This window comes from Leptonychotes weddellii, chromosome 5 (genome assembly GCF_054177405.1).
Source record: "Leptonychotes weddellii isolate Sample4059 chromosome 5, ASM5417740v2, whole genome shotgun sequence".
Lineage (NCBI taxonomy): Eukaryota > Metazoa > Chordata > Mammalia > Carnivora > Phocidae > Leptonychotes > Leptonychotes weddellii.
Genome location: NC_138373.1, coordinates 18,007,152 through 18,033,700, shown reverse-complemented (window position 1 = coordinate 18,033,700; position 26,549 = coordinate 18,007,152). Strand labels below are relative to the sequence as shown.

Sequence of the window (26,549 nt, the reverse complement as noted above, 5' to 3'; positions counted from 1 at the left end):
AAACAATCCCCAAATCTTAGTGGCCTAAAACAATAAATATCTATTGTTCTGTTCAAGAGTGTTCATTGTTGGTGAGTGCTAGTTTGACATATGGGGTGGGCTCAGGTCTGTTCCACTCATCTCTCCATCTGGGATCAGCAGCTAATCAGAGTGCTCTCCTGCCAGACTGCAGAAATCCAAGCCAAACCATGTCTGCCCATTCAAAGCCTATGTTTGCACTGTTTACTTACATTCTATTGGCCAAAGAAAATCACATGGCCAAGTCCAATATCAGAGACTAAGATATATAATTCTATTACATGGAGAAAATGAGGAAATAGAAACAATAATCTAATTAACCACAGTAATTTGAAGAACTGAGATAGGTCCACTGAGGCTTGGGTGTCATGAATGAGAAGGATAGTGGTGGAATATAATGTTGAAGTGACTGATAGATAGGGACCAGATCATTTCGGGCCTTGTTGGCCTTGTTAAAGATGTTGAATTGCATCTAAGTGCAATGTAAAGCCATTGGAGACTTTTTTTTTTTTTTAAAGATCTTATTTATTTATTTGACAGAGAGATAGAGAGAGAACACAAGTAGGGAGAGGGAGAAGCAGGCTCCCTGCAGAGCGGGGAGCCCGATGGGGGACTCGATCCCAGGACCCTGGGATCATGACCTGAGCCGAAGGCAGCCGCTTAACCGACTGAGCCACCCAGGCGCCCACCATTGGAGACTTTTAAGCATGAGAGTGATTTGGTCAATTTGCCTTTTAAAAAAGATGCCACTGGAGTACTCGGGTGGCATAGTTGATTAAACACCTGACTCGGTTTCAGCTCAGGTCCTGATCTCAGGGTTGTGAGATCGAGCCCCATGTTGGGCTCCACACTCAGCACAGAGTCCGCTTGAGATTCTCTCTTCCTCTCCCTTTGCTTGCCTCCTGCCATGAGCTCTCTCACACCCTCTCTCTCTAAAGTAAATAAATCTTTAAAAAAAAGATGCTGCTGTGTAAAGAACAGAAGAAAAGAGGACATAGAATAGTTATCAAGTTAGTACAGTAAGTAAAGATGGTGGCTTGGCTTAGAGAAGGAGAGGAATAATGTAGATGAAGAGGGGTCAAGGGATTGAGATACATTTTAGAGAAAGTATGGTTAGATTTGGTTGTGACTTGGACGTGAGGTTGAAGGAGAATCCAGGAATGACTCAGATTCCGGCAATTGCACCGGGTGAACACAGGTGTCCTAATTGCACTGGGGAGGATCTGGCAAAGGAACAGATTTGAGGAGGCAGATTAAAAGTTCAGTTTTGAGGGCGCCTGGGTGGCTCAGTTGGTTAAGCGACTGCCTTCGGCTCAGGTCATGATCCTGGAGTCCTGGGATCGAGTCCCGCATCGGGCTCCCTGCTCAGCAGGGAGTCTGCTTCTCCCTCTGACCCTCCTCCCTCTCCTGCTCTCTCTCTCATTCTCTCTCTCAAATAAATAAATAAAATCTTTAAAAAAAATAAAAAAAAAATAAAAGTTCAGTTTTGGAAATACTGAATTCCATATTCTTGTGAGACAATACTCATAAATATCTAGGGATAAACTTAACAAGCAATGTGAAGGATCTATATGAATAAAACTATAAACCTCTATTGAGAGCCATAAAAGAAGATTTGAATCAACGGAGTGTCAAACCTTACACTTGAATAGGAAGACTCAAAATTGTAGAGATGTCAATTTTCACTAAGTAAATCCATAAATTCAATGCAATTTCAATCAAAATTTCAATAGCATTTTTTTCCCCTTGGAACTTGCAGCAATTACCAGGGACATTCTCTAGTAGAAGAATAATGAGAAATAACCTGCTCCATTATATACTAAAATACATTATAAAACAACAAAATTTATAACAGCAGAATATAGACAGAGGGGGTAGACTGATAGCTCAATGGTGTGGAATAAAGTGTGGAAATATAGATTCAAGAACAGATGAGGATTTAGTATGTTACAAGGGTAGTGTATCCAAGTGGTGGGAGAAAAGTCTATTCAGTAAATGGCTTAAAGACAACTAGATAGCTATTTGGAGAGAAAAGGGGATAAAGCTGCATTCGGCAAAGCTCTACTTTTCTCTTTTTATCTGCTATATACTATTCTATTTCAGTATAGCGTAGGGTAGTAAGTTATATTCATATTGATGTACTTTTAGGTTTTTCCTTTTTTTATTATAAACAATGTGAAAAGAAAATGTTTATATAGCATCTTTGAACAAATGTGTGAATCCTTCTCTAGTGTAGACTCAGAGATGTGAAATTGCTGGGTCAGAATGCATGTACTTTTTTTTTTTTTAAGGACTGTTGAATTTCCCTTTGAAATCCCAAACTGCACTCCAGGAACAGTGGACAAGAAAACAAAAACGAAATAAACTCAAAAAAATAGATGAATCAAGTTAATAAAAATAAAGCAGAAATAAATGAAACAAACAAACAATAATTGAGATGATCAATAAAACCCAAAGCTGGAGTGTTTGAAAGAATGATAAAAACACACAAACTCTCGGCTAAGGGTACTCAAGGTAAAGAGAGAAAACACAAATGTATTATGCATGACGAGAGAGAGCACGGATGTAGAGGAGATTTTTAAAATTAGAAGACTCCTTTGTATAGCATCTTAGCTCAAGTCAGAGGGTGAGGTAGGAACTGCAAGTAATGAAAATTGCCAGTGAAATTCTTTTCTAAGTTGGGCTGATGTTGAAGATAGATATGCTCTTGCAAAAATCTAATGATTTTTCTTCAGCTTTGAATTCCATCATTATATTTATGATTCATGGCCAACTTACATGAAAAATATCTTTAAACTATTTGAATTACTCTTGGAGTGGTGAGACTCAAATGTTGAAACAGGCTGGATGAATAGCAGATTCACATCTTGCTCATATGAGGCATAACTTCTTTAATTGGAATAACAGGAGGAATTACCCACATGGTTTGAATTGTTAGGCTCCCTTTTTTCATCTTTCCTTCTTTTCTTTAAAAAGATTTTTTAAAAATGTAATAGAGCCATGTATAGTTGAATTCACATAATAAATGTATGAATGATATGATCCAACTATATAACTTTATATACCAGTCCATTTGAAAACCTAGATAAAATGGACAAAGATGTCAAGGAAAATATGAATTACCAAAAACTGATCCAAGAAAGCCAATAGAAAACACTTATAAAAAATAGGTAAAGACCCATCTATCAATCTGCCCCTCCCTCCCTATCACCCAGGACACAAGCCTTTTGTAGTTACATAGGCAAGCTCTGTGGAATCTCAGAGAAGAGCTCCCTCCCATCTTACATTTCAGAGTGTAGAAGAACATGGGGCCCCACCAGTTTTATTGTATAAGGCTAATTTATTTCTGATTTCAAGACAAGAAACAACAATTACAGGCTAATCTTACTTATGAATATAGAGGCCCAAACTCTAAATAATACCAGATAATTGAATCTAGTGATGTATTAAAAGAATAATATAGCTTGATCGAATAGAGTTTATCTGAGAAATACAAGTTGGGGAATCAATGTAAATATCAATGTACCTTACTATATTTAGGGATTAAAAGGGGAAAAATTCAGTGGGTACTGGGAAGACATTTGCTAAAATGCAGCATCCTTTCAGGATTAAAAACAGGAGAAATAGATACAAAGGGTACCTACCATAAATATACAGCAAATATTTTTTTATTGAAGTGTAATTGACAGGCAATGTTACATTAGTTTCAAGTGTACAACATGGTGATTTGACAACTCTATACGTTATGCTATGTAGCTACCATCTGTCACCAAGCAATGCTATTACAATCCAATTGACTATATTCCCTACGCTAATATATAGCAAATATTATACTTAACGGTGAATCTCTAGAAACATTGTCATTAAAGTAAGAAGGAACACATGGATGTTTGCTTTAACTACCAATCATTACAATTCTAGTGAGGACCTACCCAGTGCAACATGAAGAAATGTAAGAAGATAAATACTGGACAGGAATATAGAATTACAGGATGGTATTAACTGAAACATGAAAACATTGTTCTCTTTGCTCCCTTGGCTGTCAGTAACACTTAAAAAAAACCCTAAACCATATAAGGAGCATATTCTATTTACTCTTCTGTAACTCAATTATACATATGGAATATCTCTATAGGGGCACATATACATTAGGTGAATTAATGCAGTTTGTTTAACTAGGTCCCTACTGATGAACATTGGATTTCTTTTTTCTTTTTCTCTTTCTTTCTTTCTTTTGCTATTTTAAACACTTCTTTGTCTTTGTGTCACTGTATTTGAGGGTTAAATGTCTAGATCTTGAATTGCTAGATTAAAAACAGCCTAGATGTCTTTCAGCACGGGAATAGTGAAGCAGATTGTGGCTTGCTTTGCATTCCAAACCATGGAATACACCTCAGTGATAAAAAGCAATAGACTATTGGCACACACTACAACTGGGAAAGAAGAATCTAAGGAATTGTGCTGAGTGAAAAAAAACAATCATAAAAGGCCACATGCTATATAATTCCCTTTATATATAACATTTCTAAGTGACACAGTTTTAGAAATGGAAGACAGATTAGTGATTGCCAGGGGTTAGAGATGGGGTGGGGTTGGATGGTGGAGATTTGGGGGGATGTAGGGCTGGTCATAAAAGGGAGCAGGAATGATCCTTGTGGTGATGGAACTGTTCAGTGTCTTCACTGTGGTGGTGAATCCTAACGGGGATATGTGAGTCCAAATGTGAAATTTTATAGGACCAAACACACACACACACACACACATAAATGAATACAAGTAAGATGGGGAATCTCAATAAGATGAATGGATTGTATCAGTGCCAGTATCCCAATTGTAATATTGTACTCTAGTTTTACAAAATGTTATCACTGGGGAAACTGGGTAAAGAGTATGTGGGATCTCTTTGTATTCTTTCATGTGAAACTACAATTACCTCAAAATATAAATTAAAAATTAAAAAAAAACACCTCAAGTTAAAAAGATATATATGTAATTTTCAATTTTTATGTTTTTGTCAAGTTGCCCTCCTAAAATGTTGCTTCAGTGTGTGCTCCTAATGACAATAAGGCATATGATAGTATCTACATTCCTCCAAATTTAAACAACAAACTACTTTTGACTATCAAATTGGAAAGACTTAAGAGTTACATATATTCCACTGCTGGCCAGGGTGTGGGAAATAGGCACTCTCAAATGTTGTTTGTGTGTGCTGTACGTTGGGTTCCCCAGGAAGGAGATGAGGCAGAGTCATGGGTAAGGGGGTTATTAGAGCATGTTATTGGGATCAGCGAGTTCAGAAGGAAAGGGGGGAAAGCAGGATTGGGCACAGGGAGAAACTGAGCTAAGATGCAATCTCAGCAGAGACCTCAGCTAACCCTACAGATAGTTTTGAAGTATGGATGACCCTTCAGAGTTGTCTTCAGTTAGGGGGATGAAGCTTTTTGCCCTCCTGTAGATCAGTTATTGGATGCATCCACTCTGCCAGGGCTAGGGTGGTTTATGACAAATACTGACTGATGTCAAGTGGCTGAGCATTTTGTCCCCCAAAGTGTATAGTACTTTGTCCCTGGTGGATGTTCTGTAGTGGGCAGGAATATATCTACCCTCTATGCACTTCCATATGTCCACCCACCTGGTCTCTGATATATCAATCACTCACCATTCAGGCCAGGCCGTTCTCCTGGTTCACTGGGTTTACATATATTTAAACCTCAGATCCCTTCTCTTTCCTCACAAAACGGATAATCAGCTTCACCAGTTTGTATTTTTTGCTTTGCAGACATTTAAATTTTTTTATGAGGTCAATTTATTTATCTGTATTTAATCTTTTCTTTTATGGCTTCTGGATTTTGTGTCACAATTGGAAAGATTTCCTATTCCAAATTTATTTTAAAATCCATCTTTGTTTCAAGTAATTTTTTTTACATAAAATTTTTTTGTCCTTTTGAGATTTGTTATGATATAAAAAAGGCAGATGATCTAGCACCATTCACTCAAAAGGCTAGCCAGCAGTCTTGATCCCATTTATTTAATAATTTATAATTTTACCACTGAATTGAAATGTTACCTTATCATATACTAAATTCTCTGATGATTCTAATGAATAATTTCTTAAATCTTCTTAGTACTAAGTTGTCTTTGCATTTCTGAAATGAATCCTACTGGCTCATGATTTATTATATTTTTATGTTTTGTTGAATTCTATTCACTAATATTTTATCTAGGAATTTTGCATCTGTTTTCAACCATGAAAATGGCCACTCATTTTTATTTTGCTCTGCTTTAGTTTTACTGTTTTATATAGCAAAAAGCGATTTGGAACTCCTGATTCCAGGCTTTGACCCCAGGATAAAGCTGAAAGTATACCTCTTTATAGTGTCTGTGGGTGTGTATGTGTGTGCGCACGCACGCATGTGCACACGTGTGTGCTTCCTAGAAGGAAACTCTCCAAGTGGGCACTGGGGATAGAGAAATGGGATAACTCACCCAGTTAACCAATATCCCCAAGAAGAGAAGGGAGTCCTTCCATCCAGAGGAACATTATATTAGTCACCTATTGTTGCATAACAAACTACCACAGACTTAGCAGCTTAAGACATATTTTCTCACAGTTTGCGTGGGTCAAGCATCTGGGCATAGCCCAGCTGGGTCTTCTGGTTGGCGTCTCGCAAGGCTGCAATCAGGTTGTCAGCCACGGCTTGGTTCTTACTAGAGGCTTGACTGTGGAAGGTTCTGTTCGCAGTTCCCTGAGGTTGTTGCCAGAATTCATTTCCTTATAGCTATAAGATTTATGACAGCTTGTTTCTTCAAACCGAGTAATGGAGAGAGGAGGGAGACTCTCGAGTCTGCATGAAAGAGTCTTGCATTATGTAATGTAATCATGGGACCCATCACCTTGTCATATCCTATTGGGTGGAAGTTAGTCACCACACACCCAACGGGATGGGGTAATAAAAAGACCTGAATGGCAGAAGGCAGGGATCATGGGAACCATCTTGAAGTCTGCCACCATGTGTGACTGCACACCCCACCTGTGGAAGAGCTTCTAGGATCAAAACCTGAATTTGCTTCCAGGTAAATAGAGATCTTACTCGAGCTGAAGAAATCTAGTCTACCTGCCAAATATTTTTCTTCTAAACCCTCATCTGCAAAATACAAGGGGAAAAAAAAATCACCAAATATTTGAAAAAACCAACATCACAAGAGAGGTGTCAAACCCACCAAACACAAAAACTAACTTCTGAGAAAGAATTAATGAGGGAAGGAAGAAAAGATTGACATTAGTATCAATTCCTCAGAGTTTCAGGAGTCTGTCACAATCATAGAAAACCACTATGAAGAATGGGAAATTAGAGGGCCTAAAATTTTAAAGTAGGATTATAAAACAAAACTCAAGTCAACAAGAGGGCTGAGGACTGAAATAGAAAACTGGAAGCAAGGGACTCTTCCAGAATGTGGAATAAAAGGTTCAGAGGTGTAAAGCATAAGAGACAGGGAAGATAGGCCTTTAAGTTACACAATTAATTGAATTGATGTTCTGAACAGAGTTAAGAGAATGAAAGAGAGAGTATGATGACAGAAGCAATAGAAGAAAATTTCCTAGAGCTGAAGACAGAAGCACAGAGTGCTGAGCAGTATCAATAATAGCAATGAAAACCCACCAGGACACATTAGGTAAACTATAGTACCCAAGGGTAAAGAGAACATTCTTGAAACTTTCAGAAGGAAAGAAACAAGTTTCCAAGAAAGAAAAGAGAATTAGATTAGCCTCAGACTTCTCAACATCATCACTAGATCCTAGGAAAAAATAGAGTTCGAAATTCTCAGAAACTTATGTTGCACCTGAAATTCTCTATTCAAACTATTAGTCAAGTATGGGGACATTAAAGACATTGTCATTTCTACATGTATCTAGGAATTGTATCATCCCCCAGAGCCCTTCTCTGAAAGTATTTCAGGCTGTACTCCAGCAAAAATGAAAATGGAAATTCAAAGAAAAAGGAAGATCTGGGACCTGAAAAAGCACAGGGATAACACAACAAATAGTTAAGGGTAAAGAATTTCTTTTTTTTTTTTTTTAATATTTTATTTATTTATTTGAGAGAGAGAATGAGATAGAGCGAGCATGAGAGGGGGGAGGGTCAGAGGGAGAAGCAGACTCCCTGCTGAGCAGGGAGCCCTATGCGGGACTCGATCCAGGGACTCCAGGATCATGACCTGAGCCGAAGGCAGTCGCTTAACCAACTGAGCCACCCAGGCGCCCAAGGGTAAAGAATTTCATGTGTAATGCAAATAGGGCAATAGTTTAGAATAAAAATCCCAGCTGCTTTCAATGTAGGGAGTGTGAGTGGGCAACTGGGGAGAGAAGTGAAAGCTAAGGGTCATCAGAAGGAGGGTATAGATATTGAATAACTACCTGTGAAGAGAAAAACAGAATTTAAATTTGTACCTAAGTATTATATATATGTTTGGAAATATATATATCTCCAAAACAACTAGAAAAATTGAGCAAAGAAAACATCAATCCCACAAAAGTTACAGGAAGGAAAGGGGAAAAATTAAGAAAGACAACCATAGGAAACCTGAAATATGGTGGCGAAAATAAACTCAAGTGTTAGCATTCAGATTAAATGTAAATGAGTTAAATTTCTCTATAAAAAGAAACTATAGCCACCATTTAGTGTATATCTACCATGTTTTAGACTTTATTATTTATTTATTTATTTTAATTTTTTATTGTTATGTTTGTTTTAGACTTTAGATAGCTGCTTTTATTAAAAGCTAACACTGGGGCGCCTGGGTGGCTCAGTCAGTTAAGCATCCGTCTCTTGGTTTCTGCTCAGGTCATGATCTCAGGGTCTTGAGATCAAGCCCCCCGTCAGGCTCTGCACTCAGTGGGGAGTCTGCTCGAGATTCTCTCTCCCTCTTCCTCTGTCCCTCCCCTGACTCGTGCACTCTCTCTCTCTCTCTCTAAAATAAATAAGTAAATCTTAAAAAAAGGCTAACACTAAATTTTGCAAGGTAGGTTCTATGTTTACTCTTCTCTTAGAGATGAGACAACTGAAGTTTAAGAGAGATGAAGCCATTTGCTTCTAGTATAGGAGCTGGACACAAACCCAGGCTCTTTGTTGCTTAACGCCATGCTCTTAATCATTCTATTAAACCACCACTTAGCTGGGTTAAAAAAACCACATTATTTACATATTATTTGTAAGTGATAAACTAATGCAAAAATATATATAAAATCTGAAAATAAAGGGTGGAAAAAAGATAATACTAGGCAAATTATAACAAAAATGAGAGGAGGTAGGGGCAATAATATATTGATGTCTGCATTATGTGATGTGCAACTCTGAGAACAGTGCATATAGTAAAATTCTGTTTTTGTTAATAAAAATTTATGTGTTTATGTGTGTGTGTGCTGTAGAATTAGGAGTGATACAAAGGGAGGATGTATGTAGATTGTTTGAGTTATTGTATAGGCTCTTTTACTTGTGTAATTTTAAAATATTTTTTTAAAATATAGGGAATAAAGACTATTCTTGATCTTTCAAGAGTTTATCAGTTTCACTGGGGAGGAGGCAGGTGCCCCATTGTAATGCAAACCAAGACAGAAAGTAGGGGGAGAGGCTGTGTACTATGTTGGATAAACACAAAACTCAGCCTTAAAAGTGAAAAATGGGGGGATGCTTTTCAATAGAGATGTCACCAAGCACCTTCTCTCATCAGACTCTGACAGTTCCCCCTTTCCATCAGGGGGTTGAGAGGGAAGAATCCAGAGGCACCGTATAAGAATGACAGTGTCAGCCACGTGTCTCCATTTCAAAGCAATGGAATGTTTTCAATCAGAAAAATGGAAAAAACAAAACATAAACAACTCGACTTTTCTTATTTCATCCCGACTGGGTTGTCTGTCCCTTTGCAGTTGCTATGGCAACAGCAGCTCTCCTTTTTCTTCATTTAGATCTTTTTCCAAATTGAGAACAATGAATGCAAGAGATCAGAAAGTGGGAAAAGCAAGTAGGCATTCAGGGCATTAGAATTATTTACCCTGGAGAAGAGAATGCTAAGAGGTGGCAATTATATTGTTCTGGGCTATTAAAGGTTACTGCTACATAGGTAGTTCGGTTCTTGGGCCCAAGATAAAATCAGATTTATTTGAACTGGAGGGAAATAGCTTTCGGAAGAAAAAGTCCCTGATGAAAAGTTCTGTGGGACTGCTTCTCCTCTCAGTGTAGATAGATGAGGAGGCACTGGAATTTTGCATCTTGCAGTGGTTGTCATCTTCCTCTGAAAAGTTCTTAATCGGTGAAACAATATATCATTACAACAAACACCAAACACACAGAACTTACTCTGTTTTTATGTTTAAATATAAAATACCACTACATATTTTGTATTTGTTATCTCGCATAATCTTTGCAACAATCCTAGGAGGAAGAGACCATTCTTATTCCCATTTTATGGATGAGAAAAGGGAGGGTGAGAGAGTAAAGCAGCTTGCCTGGGGTCACGGCAGCTGATGAAGGCAGATCTGGGATTTGAACTCAGGAAGCCTGTATTCTCATGATAGATCATCACTCTCTTGAAATGGACCCAGTTGTACTGAGGCCTTGGCGGGAATCCTGTATAAAGCCCTAGCAGACATGAGTTCTAGTTTTACTAATCCATTTATTGAGTCCTTCAACAATGACTTATGAATGCTTACTATCCGCAACCCCTAGGTAGGCACTGGGAAAGCAGAAAAGAGCAGATGGATGAAGTCTCCTAGAGCTTATAGTCCAGGAAAATCCCATGGGATTGAAGCAAATACATGAACAGGATAATTTCAAGTACTAATGGATGCTGTGAAGGAAATAAAACTGAGCAATGATAGAGAATAAGGGGTGGGTGGGCAGGCAGAGGGTGGGCTGCTTGGGCAGGATGGTTGGGAAGGTCTTTCTGAGGAGGCGATGACTTAAATTGAGCCCTGGTTGACAGGAGGGAGGTGGCCATGTGCAGATCTGGAAGAAGGACCTTCCAGGCAGAGGAGCAGCAAATGTAAATTTGGGAACAAGCCTGAAAGCGGGACAGTGGGGTCAGAGAATGGTGAATCAGGGTAAGGTAAGTGTTGGAGGTTGCAGGTGGCTTCAGATGAGTTTGGTGAGTTGGATGGAGAGACAGATTCACCATTTGGGGTAGGGGTATACCGCTGGCATGCAAACATCCTACAGGGCACAGGACAGCCCCCACCAGAAGAATTATCCAACCCCAAATGTCCATGTTTGAGAAACCTCGGTCTCTGCATACAGGACTAAGAGGCCAAGGAAAGGAGATTGAATTTTATTTTAAGTGAAAGAGAATCCATTAGATGACTTGAAGCAGTGGAATGTCTTGATGAGATTTACATTTCAGAAGATTAACTATGACTGCTGAATGGAAAATACATTGTAGGAGAATCAAGAGTAGAAGCTGAGATTTTTGTATTAGCAGCACTAAGTATTCTGGGTGAATGAAGATGGCGGCATGGTTTAGGGGAGTGGCAGAGGATTAGGGAGGCAGAGGTGACCACCCTCACTGATGGGCTGGATATGGGGCTTGGATGAGAGAGAGGAACCAGGCATGATGCTCAGGTTGTGCACAACCTGAGCAACTGGGCAGGTGGATGCTGGAGCTGCATGTTTACATGGAGAGGAAGGAGGTTGGGGATAATGTGAGAAACTAGACATGCTAGATGTGACAAACCTATTAGCTATACAAGGGGAGATGTCACATAGGCTGTTGGAAATACAGTCACGTAAGTGACTTATGTCACTTAGTTTCCTCCTTTAGAAAATGAGCAATGGCCCTAAAATCCTCTGATCCTGGAGTGATACAACCTGGACGGGGGCACAGTGGGGGGACTGGATTTGATGGACTTTGGCAATATCATCCAATTCTACATCTCCCTGCATGTTCCCCTCAGAGAACTGCTATGCAGACAGACAAAAGGGAATTAGTCCTCTTTTGCAGAAACTAAATCATGCTGTGTAACAACTAATCCTCCTAAGGAGCCAGAGTGAGCCAGTAGTTGAATAGTGGTCTGGGATCATCCCAAGAACTAAGGGTGGGATCTCCCTGGCAGCTGAGGGAGATTAATAGAAATAAAATCACACCATGCCATGAAAGGGGCCGTTATCATCGGCTGAACCTCCAAGAAGGGGACGGGACCTCAGAAGGTTATAACCCATGATTCTCACCAACTTCTTTCCCCGTGGCCCACAGGCTCTGTGTCTCCTTCCAAATTCACTGTGATCTTGCATTCCTGACAAGGTTTGGAAAGACCCGAAGCAGGTACACTACCTTATTTTAAATTTGTAGCTGTTTCTTTGGTATCTAACCACAGGCTGAAAAGGGGCTCATGCTTTTGAGGTAACCTGGAGCTAAATGAGCTGAAACATTTTTTGGTTTTGTTTTTTTGAGAAAATGACATAAGCAGCTAAGAGGAAGGCTGGGAGTTAAGTTCCCTCTATTTTTACTGTTTTTGAGGGTGGGTGGGGGCAGCAGTGTCGCAGGGAGCACACCCCACCCTCCTCTAGCTTGAGTGGCTTTCCCAGCTGTGATGGGGTTACGCCCAGGGGAAATAATCTAACTGTGTTACTGGTAATTAAATGGAGAATGTCAAGTCTCCCAGAGGACCACTGCTTATTGGAGAAATGGAGAGCAATCTTTGCTTGCAGCCACTCACTGGTGGAAAAGTAAAATGAGCTTTGTTTTGATGAAGTGTCCTAGAGCTAGTGAAACATCCCACGAAGGGCATCATCTCCAAGACTTGCTGAATTTATTGTGTTGAACCATAAAGCGAAGGCAAAAAAGATTAAGAATCTTGGCAGTTAGTTTAGAGGGGAGTAGGGGGTGGATATTAGCATGGACAACTAATTTTTCAAAGGCTTGACACATGCCAAGCTCGGTAATATGGGTACAATGTTGAAACAAGGGTCTTGGGCAACTATTTTGGGTTTCTGGGCCATAGAGTTTCTGTACAACTCTGCCTTTGTAGTATGGAAGCAGCCATAGACATATGTAAATGAGTGAGTGTGGCTGTGTCTCAATAAATCTTTCTCTATAAAAATAGATGGCAGATGGGATTTGGCCTATGAGCTGCAGTTTGCCAACCCATGGTTCTTATACCTTACTTATCATACAGGAGCTTTATAATTAAATGCTGATGTCTGATCTCACCTCCAGAAATTCTGAGTGTGGTCTGGAGTAGGGCCTGGGTATCAGTACTTTTTAGAAACTCAGCAGATGATTTATTGTGCAGCTAGGGATTAGAATCAATGGGTTTAGAGTTGTGGCTTTCACTTGGTCACACAATAGAGGTGTGTGTGTGTGTTAAAAATACTTATGACAGGGCACCTGGGTGGCTCAGTCAGTTAAGCATCCAAGTCTTGATTTTAGCTCAAGTCATGATCTCAGGGTCATGAGATCGATCCTTCACAAGGAGTCTGCTTAAGATTCTCTTCTTCCTTCTCTCTCTGCCTTTCCAACCCCCCACCCCACCCTGCCCCACTGGCTTGTGCCCACTCTCATTCTCTCTTAAAAAAAAAAAAAAGAATACTTATGACCAGTACCATCTTTACAGAGACTTAATTGGTCTGGATATGGTTTAGGGAACAGAATGTTTTTGTTTTTGTTTTTTAAAGATTTTATTTACTTATTTGACAGAGAGAGAAAGCACAATTAGGCAGAGAGGCAGGCAGAGGGAGAAGGAGAAGCAGGCTCTCCGCTGAGCAGGGAGCCCTATGTGGGGCTCAGTCCCAGGACCCTGGGATCTTGACCTGAGCCAAAGGCCCATGCTTAACCGATTGAATCATCCAGGGACCCTGGGATCAGAATGTTTTTAAAACTTCCCAAGTGATACCCCTGTAAAGCCAGATTTGAGAATCACTAGTCTAGAAGGCAAGACAAATAGTTTCCATATAGTATGGTAATTCTCCTACAGGAGTAATTTCAACAAGTGAATTGTCCATTTTCTCATTGAATAAACACTTACATAGTGCTTGCTATGTGCTAGCCAAGGGTCCTAGGTGTTTATAGATGTTAACTCATTTAATTTTCACAACATTCTCTAGGATAAGTACTATTCATATTTCCATTCTGTAGTTGAGGGAACTGAGGCACAGAGAACTTAATTGGGAACAAAGGGGATGAAAGTGTTTTAGGAAGGGCTTCTAGGAAATGTGATGTCTGAGTTGAGACATTAAGGGCATGTTCAAGACAGCCCAATAAATGTGGGGTGAGCCGGGGAATGGAGTGAGCATTGCTTCCCCGGGAGGGTCTGTGCCAAGGCTGGGGGTGAGGGATGGCATGGCATCTATGTAAACAGCAAGTAAGTTGGGTGTAGAATGTATTCTGTTCTTGGGACCTCAAGTTTTCTTTAAATGCAAATGAATTAGTTCCAGAGAGCTGTTATGTTGCATAGTGCCTAGAGTCAGGAATACTGAATTGTGCACTTAAAAATTGGCTAAGAGGGTTGATCTCATGCGCAGTGTTCTTACCACACACACACACACACACACCAAGAACAAAAGACAAAAACGAACAAAGGGACATAAGGAAATTCTTGGGGGTGACAAATATGTCTATTGCCTTGACTGCGGCGATGGGTTTGTGGGTGTGTGCATATGTCCAAACCCATCAGACTGTATATGTTAAATATGTGCAGTTTTTTTGTACATCAATTATACTTCTGTTTTTAGAAAAACATTTTTCAGTGAAGTGGTGGGGATGAAGTTGCTTTTTGGGAGTGAATGAAAGGGAATGATACAGAAATTGAGAGTAAAGATAATTCCCGGTAGAGCCTTGAAGAAGACAAGAAATACAGGGTGGGGGCAAGAAGAAGAGATGGAATTGAGGGCACCAGGATTTATTTTAAATGAGAGGGAGTTGGGCAGGCTTAACACTGATAGGCAGGGGCCAGAGCAAAGAGGGATGTTTAAGGTAAGGAGGAAGGGGGAGTGAATGACAGAGCAGGGTTTTTGTTTTTTTGTTTTTCTCTTTTTTCTTTTCTTCTCTCCATCTTTTTTTTTTTTTTGAGAGAGAGGGAGCAAGGGGAAGGGGCAGAGGGAGAAGGACAGAGAGAATCTTAAGGAGGCTCCACTCTCAGCACGGAGCCTGTCTCAGGGCTCAATCTCATGATCCTGAGATCATGACCTGAACTGAAATCAGGAGTTGGATGCTTAACCAACTGAGCCACCCAGGCACACTGACAGAGCAGGGTTCTTGAGGAGAAGACACAGAGTCTAGAATGTGTGAGGACCTGTTGGCACGTAGGGCCTCCTTCTTGGGCAAGGAAAGGATGATGTGGATGCATATATTTTGTAGGTGAGTTGGCAGCTGGGTGGAGAAAGTTCTATCTGATGTTTTGTTTTGTTTATCAGTAGTGGCTGTTGTGGGTACGAGGAATAGTGATCTACTCAAGCTTGCGCAAGAGAGTTTATCAGCTAGAATTGCATGCAGAAATCCAAGTCTGAATGTTTCATCTAACAGGGGTCGTATATTTCTCAAATATTGAGAATATAGAGATGGGCAGTTCAAAGATGATACAGCTACTTAAGGAAACAGTAAGGAATTTAGGCTCTTTCCAGCTACCTGATTGACCACACTCAGCATGTAGCTTTTGCTGTCTTGGCCATATGATGTTTACTGTTCCTCAAGCATCATGCCTGATCTCTAGGTAGGAAGGAAGGGTAAAAGGTGCATGTCAGTTGAGACTTCTTTTTTTTAATAAAAAATTTTTCCTAGAGGCACCATCGATAGACTATCACTTATATCTCATTGGTCAGACCAAGTCACATGACCATCTGTCTGCAAGGGGGTTTGGGGAGGCAAGTATATTTAATTGGGCATATTGTCCTCCAAACAAAATCAGAGTTGTGTTATTCAGGGGGAATGAAAGGAGAAGGCAATGTGGATAGGGAAATAGCAAGGTCTACCACAGAATACATGAAAAATCTTAGGAACCCAAGGAACCAAAGGAGAGCCAGCCTTACAGAATTTGGAACAGAGAACTAAGATTCTCCCTCTCTAATGGATGGCAGGGAATTGCTGTCTTCTCCTTGTACCTCTGCTTCATTTTTCTTTCTCTGCCAACCAGCTTCTTCTATTTACATTTTGTTTCTACTTGATAGTAACTTCTGTGTACCCACGAATCATACTAGCCTACCCAGCTGATCTTCATTCAGCTGCTTCGGTTTCTCAATTCCAGATTCAGGAGATTGGATACTTTTCTGAACCAGGCTTACAAATTGGCTTATAATGGCCAATTATTGGCCATTGGCAAGTCAATAGGTGATCTGAGTTTGACTGGACAGTGGATAGACTCATTTGAGTTGAGTCTTGGCCATACGCTCACCACAGGAAATGTGAGGGGTAATTTCCCTTTGAAGGAGCTCTGGGAAGGGGAGGTCATATAGCATTTCTACTTTCTCTGGGAAGTAGAAGGTGAGGTCTTAACCCAAGGGTATGCAGAGAAGAGGTGGATGAGAAAGTTCAAGAGACTAACTAGCTGACGCTTAGAAGATACTCAGAGCAGCAGGAAGGGTCCCACTGAGTTTTCCAACCAATATTTTGCAAAGATTTCATTCTTCATGGTTATGCGTTCTCTTCCAGCAGGGCTCACAGCCTAGTGTAGATACATGGGAGGCAGATACTGGATTGATCCAGGGTTGGAATTTTCCCAGGTAGGTGAAGAAGTCAGACATTAGTAAAGAAGGTTAAAGGATTAAAAGAAAACAAAGACAAGAAATAGCCGATATGATTATCACCTGTTGCCAAAGAAAAATTGTAGGATTTAAGATTTTAGAGGCATGGCATTTCTTGTTGGATGATGACATGGTTGGTCTAAGGTGTGGTCATAGGAGACGATGGACAAAGAGAAGCAGAGGGGAAGACCTTGGAGTTGAAAATGCACAAGATTTGAAATGCATAAGTAGTGGATGGGTTGCTCAAATACATACTAAAGTCACTTGGGTTGGTGGCAGCATTTGGAATGGAGAGGAAAATGGTTTAGTAGGATATGGAGTATTTAGTGAAGGAAGAGCGTGCCTAGGAATGAGTGGGTAACTATGATGTGAAGGTAGAGAGAGTCAAATCTGGGCCTTATTTTTATTCCTTCTCTTCCTCACTGTCCATACACAACAAATAATCAGGTCTTATAGATTTCACCTCCTAAAAATGTTCTCTAACTCACCTACTTATCTCTCCTTCCACTACCATCACCCTAGAGTAACCCATCATTTTCTCCCACCTCTACCACTGTCCTAACCAACCAACGTTCACTTTTCTAAAAGATTTTATCTATCTATCTATCTATCTATCTATCTATCTATCTATCTATCTATCTATTTATTTATTTTAGAGGGAGGGAGAGAGAGAGAGCCCATGCATGTCCATGTGCGAGTGGAGAAGGGGCAGAGGCAGAGGGAGAGAGAGAGAGTCTCAAGCAGACTCTCTGCTGAGTGCAGAGCCCAACTCGGGGCTCATTCATAGGACCCTGAGATCATGACCTGAGCCGAAACCCAGTCCAACGCTCAATTGACTGAGTCACCCAGGTGCCCCAACTAACATCCACTTTTGACTGTCTCCAAACCTTCTCCACACTGTAGCCAGAGTGATTTTTTTAAAGAAATGTATCTTATTACTGCTAAGGACCCTTCAATGGCTTTCCATTGCTCTGAAGATAAAATCTGTGTAGGACATTATATTTGTGTTAAAATACGTGATGTCCCTCCCTAGCAAAGGGTTCTACTTCCCTGCTTCCCTCATGTTAGGCTTGGTCATGTGCCTTGTGGGAGGATTATATAGTCCTGCCCCCTAGAACACAAAAGTAGTCATGTGACTTGCTTCAGCTAATGAAACATGGGCCACCGTGATGTATGTTACTTTTAAGTAGAAGCTTAGGAGCCACATATATGGCTCCTCATTTCTCCCTTTTCCCTCTTTTATGAGAGTGGCATTGGCCATGATAAAGGCTGATCCATCAGGCATGAAGGCAATGGGGAGACAAGACTCACAATGGGCATATCACACGAGTTAGAAATAGGTTGCTGTTGTAAGTCATTTGTATTACTATAGCAAAACTTAATACAATCTGTAAGGCCTTGAATGATTTAATGATTTTGTCCAAGTTCTCCAGCCTTATCTCTCAAACATTTCCTCCCAGCTTAAATGTCATTTCCCCAGAAAAGTCTTTTATAACTCCCTTCCTCCACCAGCAACACGGGACTAATTTAGATCGACTATTATTTTACCTCATAACATCTTTTTCATTTCCTTCATATCACTCAAATACAGTCTGTGATATTTTTTTGAGCACGATTATCTGCTTACCACAGGAGAGTGTAAGTTCAGAGGGGGCAGAAATTATGTACATGTAGTTCTTCATTATGTCCCAGTGTCTGGCATACAGTAAGTACTCAATTAACATTTTTTGGTCAAATGGATGTATCTGAGTGCAGATCACAGGTGATTCCAGAAGCCAGGGAACGGCTAGCAAATGGGAAGAGATGGTTTGAAAGCAAGAAGTGGATCCAGGGCAGACAGATACAGGTTGTGGGCAGGGGTGGGGTGGTGCATGGAGAAATGCCTGCAGGCATAGGTTCACAGGAGAGGGGGCCTCTTATAAGATGACAATCGGTCACCATTTCTACAGGTAGGTGGGTTGCTGTTCAGGGCAAAGAGTAGACTTATGCACGAGGCTACCATCCTGTCTCTCCCCTCTCCACTCCTTGTTTTGGGATTTCTCATTCCATCAACTTGTTGAACATCTTCTAGATGTCAGGTATTACTGGGAATGTAGTTAGTAGATAAACTAATGCTTAGTTTCATGAGCTTATCCAAGTGGGGAAGACAGGCATGAACCAAATAATTATAAGAGTGTCAGATGAATCCTTCAAAAGAGAAATTCAGCGGCCATAGGAAATCCCATAGAGAAGCAAATCTGTGTTTATATTTCTGTTCTCTGCTCCTGCTACTCTTTCGTTTGCAGTGTCCTTCTCCTTGATTTTTGCTTGCCCAGATTTTATCCATTGTTCAAGGCCTTCACTTGAAAAGACCATAATCCTGTGGTCAGGGAATTTGTCTATTAACCTGCTAGTGGTCCTGAGATGCTGTGGTCCAAGGTCACTCTAAATAATGATATTTCTGTCTAGGTCCTCTTCACCCTTACGTGAAGAGTTACAGGTGTTCTCATTGGGATGCTGTCAGTACTTATTGGGATAGAGAGAGCTAAGGGGGTATGGATGGGGCACCGGCAGCGTGAGCCACGCTTCCTCATTGCCTCCTATTAAATCCCATAGCCACCCATTCCTCCCAACCCCCACTGGGTTTTGATGGAACTATATGCCTTTAGTACATTCTACCTTATCTTGTGTGTTCATGTTTTCCTCTTACTTTCCTGTAAGCTCCCGGAGGCAGGAACCATGTCTGATTCATCTTTTTATCCTCCCTATGGCTTAGCAGAGGTCCTGTCACAGAGAATCTATTTACTCAATAAATGTTTGCAGAATTGAATTGTGGGGGATACCATTGCTCCCTAGGGCACCATTATATCAGATCCATTCTTTTTTAACACCGTCAAAAGATACTGTCATAACATTGTCATTGATTCAGAGAATCCATTTCCAGAATTTTATCTATTAAAATTCAAAAAAAATTTTTATCACAGGAATAGATCCACATGGTAACAAGTCATATAATCCAGAAGCATTTATTGACAAAAAGCAACAGCCTTTCATCTGCATGTACTCTTCTCTCCAGAGACCTTCTTTTCAACTATTTCTGTTTGTTTCCATTGGCCTCTAAACAATACAGTTGCCTTGAACAACACAGAGAGTTAGGGGCACGGAACCCCTGTGCAGTTGAAAATCTGCATATGATTTTTGACTCCCCAAATACTTAACTATTAATAGCCTACTGTTGACAGGAAGCGTTACCAACAACTTATAAGTGGACCCGTGGAGTTCAAACCTGTTTTGCTCAAGGGTCAAACATACTCACATCTCTATTTTTTTGGTTTTTTACTGCAAGCAATTTTTATTTTTTATTTTTTTTCTATAAAAGATGAAGATTTAATTCGGGTACATGAGCACTTTTCCTTCTGTCTTATTCTCCCAATAGTTGGTATGTTTGTTTTTAGTTCTTTAAAAATTACATTTATACCTTTATAGAATAGTTTAAATGCTATTCCTCTCTTCCCATTTCTTATTTTGTCAATGTTATTTTTCTACATTCTTTGTAAGATGAGGACCTTAGTGTCTCATTGTTTCTTTTGACTCAGCTTACCCTTCTTCCTCCCCTTTTCTGAGGACTACCTTTTATTTTACATTGCCAAGATGGTTACAGCTACATTCTGTTCTTCAGACACAATCAAGTTGTTCTTTGCTGTTAGATTGACAATAAAGTTGAATATAAACCAGTGTCCTTGTTATTACAATGATGTGATTATCCTTTATGCCTGGACCAAAGATTGAGCTAGGATTACGTTTTCTTTTCTATGGATATAAGGCCACAACCCTTGGGTCATTCAAGTAAGAATATCAAAGCATCAAGGTTAAAAGATTTTTATATTCTTAAATCAGTTGCTTAAAATCGTGACACATTTAATTACTTTCATATTTAGACCATGACTTTCTTTTAATTTTTTTAAGCCTGGAGTTTCTGATTGCCCCTTGCGGCCAAAAAAAAAAAAAGTTCCTTTATTGTATTTTCAGTTTTTCCACCCTCTCAATGAAGTCATTACTGAGTGTATTTCTTTGGTACATCCTCTTTTCTAAGACCTCTTGGAAGGTATGGGATGGGGGAGGGTTGGGGATACTTGAACTGCCATGTTGAACCACAAACACTTTACATGTTTAATTAATTAATTAATTTCAGATTTTATTTATTTATTTGCCAGAGAGAGAGAGAACACGTGCACAAGCAGGGGGAGTGGCAGGCAGAGGGAGAAGCAGGCTCCCTGCTCAGCAGGGAGCCCGATGTGGGACTTGATCCCAGGACCCTTGGATCATGAGCTGAAGGCAGATGCTTAACCACTGAGCCACCCAGGTGTCCCTGAAATTTCTTTTTAAAAAATAAAATTCTGTGAAATGTGATTGTGACCAAGAATTATCCCAGGTTCTGAACGATTCTCATGCCAGGCCAGATAACCTCTCTGTCTCATACTGGGCTTGCTCATATTTTCACTTTTGTTATTCATTGTGCCTTCAATTTCTTATCAATAAAATGGGGATACAAAATTCAAACTATGTCACAGGAAGAATGACTAGGAAGTATAATTCTTGGCCATTCATTTTTTGGGGGAAAAATCTATCTACAGTAGCTATATATATGCAAATTAAATACATGAGCCATCTATAAGCCTATTAGGTTTATAAGAGAATACATTGTGGGAGAGCTCTCTCTGTGAATAGTACAGGGATATTATAAAGTACGTGTCATTTTTATTTCCGTGGTAGGGGCCATTAATTCATGATCCTCTGTCCTTGGCGTGGAGCACAGTCTGATATCAGCTTCAGGATCAAGACTGCCCAGTTCCTGAGGATGGAGGCTGGAGCCTCAGGTAGGGTTAGATGCCATGTTGACCCAAACACCTGACCTTTGGAGGGCACAGTTCTCTCTCCTACTTCTCAGTCTAGTGAAACGTCCTCATTTGGACTTGGTTTTTTCCTTGTATGGAGAGGTAAAAACTCCTGGACTATCACAGGCTTTCTTCACTTCAAAAGGAGCAAAAATCTCATTAAATCTACAGGATCTTGTCCTCTACTCTGAAGCCAACCAGGTAGTTTTGGGTTACTCAGAAGTTAAAATGATTTGAAGGTTACTGCCCACTCTCCCTGTCCCTTCTAGTCTCAGCGTAAGGGTGGCTTTCTGAGGGCGCGCTCTCCTGGCTCCATAGAATAGGTAAACTAGGTCAAATCTCTTTGCAACAACTCTCTGAATTGGTCGGGATCCTTTCTCCTTCAAACAAGGGGCAGATACTCAAGTCAAGCTTGTTTAAGCAGAAAGGGAATTCCCTGAATCACATAATTGAGAAGACCGTGTAGCATTTGTGGATAGAGCCATGGTGAATATAGAATCTGAATTTATGTCATGAAGTTTCTCTGTCATCTCGTCTTACCTTTGCCACTCTGCTGCCACCTCCTCCCCCCTTCCCCTTTTCTCCTCCCTCTTCTTCATCCTCTTTTTTGTCTTTTTCTTCTTTCCTTCCTTCCTCCCTCTTTCCTCCCTTCGTTTAAAAAAAAAAGGTTGGTTCTTTTTGTTTTTGTTTTTTAGCATTTTGTACCACTGAAGTTCTTGCTCCAGTTTACATTAAACTTGTAGGCCACAGTCATAGAAGTGGCAAGTATACCATTCTCCCAGATTCATGTATCAAACTCCAGAGAAGACGCTCATTGGCCTTTTTCATATTAAGTGCCCACCCATCAAGGGGATGGGGTATACTAGAACTGCCGAAGTCTGAGTCAGAAGAATATTTTGTTGTTTGGCAAGAGGGGTTCTGTTGTCCAAAGAAGGGGGGAAAGGTGGTGGATATACAAAATAATAGTATCCATTTCCATCAGACCGTGAACTTGCTACTTTATTTCTATACCATGAAGCGAATGAAGCTTGAAGCTTTAAGGTCCCGTACTTGCCTGCACCCCCTTATAAAACTTATGAGTAAAATATTTTAAGTGCGATCCATTAAGACTGATGTCTCTATTCACTCTGACTTTCCCTTCCCCTCCACAACATTTCCTTCATGTTGAGTAGCTTTGGAGGGACTGCAGGCAATTTTCTATAACTAAGTTGGGGATGCATTTTAGTTTGAGGTTAATGAGATAACTTTATGTAGTCTGCAGTCACCTACGCATATGGCTAAATTATTGTTCACAGTCCCATGATAGAAATGGCTCAAGTGTACTTCTGCTGTCTGCTGTAAAAGCTGATGGGGTGATATAATATGACAGTGCAGGGCCAGGGTTAAATCAATATTTGGAATGGGTCCTTTAGTACCCAGTACCAGAATTATATGGGCAGGGGATGAGAAGCAAAGCTTCTCTAAAAAGCTCTTCCAAATCTTATAGCTCACATGTGAAACCACATGTGAAAACAACTTAATAGAGGTTTTCCAAGATAGGACAAGTTGTTGTTTTTTGTTTTTTGTTTTAATTTTCTCAACATACTGATAATAAACTGTGAAGCTTAAAGAAATAATAAATTAAAAATTTGGGGGGCACCTGGGTGGCTCCTCTGGTTAAGTTTCCGACTCGTGATTTCAGCTCAGGTCTGGATCTCAGGGTCATGAGTTCAATCCCCCCAAACTGGGCTCCACACTAGGCATAGAGCCTACTTAAAAAAAATTTTTTTTAAATTAACCATACAAAGAAAAACTGAATTATCTTTCTCTTCTTTCCATTGAAAATCATGTTATAAAGTTGTCATCATATTGAAGAGGCAGTCAGAATATATACAAAATACATGGGGAAAGAAATATAAATATTATAATATTTTTTCTGGATTAAAAAAATTTATAACTGTGATTTTTTTTACTCATTCTTTTTTTTTTCTAAGATTTTATTTATTTATTCATGAAAGGCAGAGAGAGAGAGAGGCAGAGGGAAAAGCAGGCTCCCCGCTGAGCAGAGAGCCCGATGTGGGACTCTATTCCAGGACCCCGGGATTGTGACCTGAGCTAAATAAAGGCAGATGCTTAACCATCTCAGCCACCCAGGCACCCTTTTTTCCCTCATTCTTAATACATATTTACATTTTGCTTTGGAGGCAGTAATGAAATACAGCATTTATTGAGTACTTCTGTGCCAGACACTTTTTTTTAGAGTTTATTTTTTAGTTTACCTATTTTGAAGGTGTACTATTCTGAGTTTGACAAGTGCTTTTGTATCTTAATTTTGTATTTACTTTTTTTTTAGAGAGACAGAAGGGGGGAGGGTAGGAGGGGCAGAGGAGAGGGAGAAAGGGAGAATGTCAAGCAGACTCCACGCCCAGCGTGGAACCTTTCACAGGGCTCCATCCCACAACCCTGAGATCATGACCTAAGCTGAAATCAAGAGTTGGACGTTTAACCTACTGAGCCACCCAGGTGCCTCATAATTTTTTATTTACTTTTGTATCTAATTTTATATTTATAATTTTGTGTTTTTTAAAAGAGGGGCCCAGGCATCAGTGTGCAGCCAGTATTGAGAACCACTGCTTTCGGAGGTTGTCACAGAAGCCCAGGTAAGAGATGATGGCCATCTGGATGAGGAGAGTAGCAATGGAGATGAATTTGAGATCTATTTTGAGATAGAATAGACATGCTTGGCTGATGATGGGGAGGTAATGAATGGGAAGAATCAAGGATCACTCCCAGGTTTCTGGCTTGGACAACTATTAGCAATGGTTCTCCAACTCCAGCACGCTCCAGAATCACCCTGAAGGCTTGTTAGGACACAGATTGCCTGACACCACCCCCAGAGTTTCTGATTCAGTGTGTCTGTGGGTGGGGCTTGAGAATTTGCATTTTTAATAGTTTCCCAGGAGATACTGTTGGTCTAGGGACCACATTTTAGTCTAACACGAGAGCTTTTAAAACTCCTGATCAAGCCAAATACCAGTGAATTAAATCAGAATCCCTGGGAGTGGGATCCAAGTATCAGTCTTTGGAATCACTTGGGAACTTGTTTAATGTATTCATAAATCCGGCAAATCCTCAGATTCTGATTAATTTGTCTGGGGTATGGCTTGGACACTGATACGTTTTCACAGCTCCCCAGGGGATTCTTCTAATCATGTGTCACCACCCTGAAGAGTCCCAGAACCAGGTGGATGGTGATGTTATGTGCTGAGATACATAGAGCTGTTCTCTCTCTCTACCATGGTTTCAGAGGTCATCTACCTCAGAGGAGCTTGCTGTCATTGTCCTGGGCATGTGAGACACTTAAAGCATCTGGACTAACAGGAGCTCCCTCCTTTTTCTTTCTTGCTATAAAGTCATAATGATATACAATTTCCAGGGAGCTAGCTGTTAATTCAGTCCCGATAAGAATACAGTAGAAAGTGTCATTACTTAGGAATAGCTACTCCCTCATGTATCTTCAGTGCCTAGCACAGTGCCTGACCCATAGAAAGCATGAAATACCTATGTATTGACTAAATGAAGTACTTTATGAAAATGAGAAATTTATGAAAAATGAAAAAAAATCAGAAGCTTTGGAACTTTAAATATTAGTAGAAGCCAATGAGTTCAGTAGATCTCAATGTTGGTTGTGAAACGTGAGGATTTTGATATGGGTCCTGTTGCAACACACGAAGGTAAACTCAACATTGACCCAACAGCTTCCAGGCCATGAGGAAGCAAAGACGTGATTGCAAGCCCTTGAGGAGTTGCAGGGGCAGTCTTGTCAGGGAGAGCATGTCCTGTGTAAGCAGTCATGTTCCACATGCTCCCATGTTCTCCAGCAGGGCATTCTTAGGATGCAGCCAGTGAATTCACAGCCATGATCTAGGTTATGCAAGAAATGTCACTTCTCTTTATCTCCTTAAATTCTACTCTGAACCAACAGTCTTCCTAGTCAATGGGAAACTCTAATATCTTTATTGGGAGTCACTCAACACTTCTGACCCACCCTGGAGGTGTGTGTGGGGTTTTAGGTGGAGTTAAATATTTGGGGAGGTCCCTTCTGGTTTTAGCCTATCCTCTTTACCTGTAATAAGTCTATAGGGTGCCTTGAAAATGGGAAGCTCAACTTCCATCCTGTGCCTGGGCATGAAAATTTTCACTGGTGCTGGAAGTCTGGGTGTAACCAGGGCCCAGCCTTCCTGGGTGCACCACATAGTCATTTCCCCAAAAGTCCTGCCAAGTCTTCTGGGCTCTGTTGGGACGTGGGTTAATAATCCTATGACTCAGGATCCCCTCTCTTTCTTTTTGTACTGAAATCATGTCCTCTCTGTGTTTCCTCCTTCTACTCACCTCCTTTGGGTGCTCACCAATCTCCCTCCACCAGGATGCCTAGGATCATCTTCTTGGTGATCTCAGCATTTCACAAAAGTTAGGGAAGGGTGCTGTCTTTCAGGAACTTTGACTCTCTGCTCTGAAAACCCTTTGAAGACAGAAAACAAAGGCCTGGCTACCTTCTCAGACAGGGGGATGTTCAGATTCCAAAGCACAAAATACACTATTGTTCTTATACTTCTTCAACTCATTAATATCTCGGTAAATTATCTTGCCACAAGCTGAAATAGGATGCCTCTCCCAGCATCAAACCATTCTGGATGTCAGTGCGGTATAAGTCCCCAGAGCTTCTGTGGCTGCAGTGGGGCTAGTCCTCTAATCCCCTTGGCTGTGTCAGTAAGGGAATCTCCACTGATTTGGAAAACTTGCAAACATAACGATCGCAAACTTTGCAAGTGAACATCTGCACAGCTCTGTGGAATGTTCCAGAACCTTTCTCTTAACATTAAAATGGCATTTCATCTGAACATCTCTTAGTAACCAGAATTGTTCTATTCAAAGGCAGTACAATCTAATTCTC

General features: G+C 40.4%; 1 long non-coding RNA gene across 1 annotated transcript in view; it reads left to right on the top strand.

Moving 5' to 3' along the window:
• The window catches only part of LOC145721558 (uncharacterized), a 136,089-nt gene that overhangs the window by 9,567 nt on the left and 99,973 nt on the right, over positions 1–26,549 (top strand). Inside the window, exons 3-4 of the long non-coding RNA XR_014145305.1 lie at positions 21,495–21,598; positions 24,186–24,255. This is a non-coding gene — a long non-coding RNA (uncharacterized LOC145721558). The remainder of the gene's footprint in view (positions 1–21,494; positions 21,599–24,185; positions 24,256–26,549) is intronic.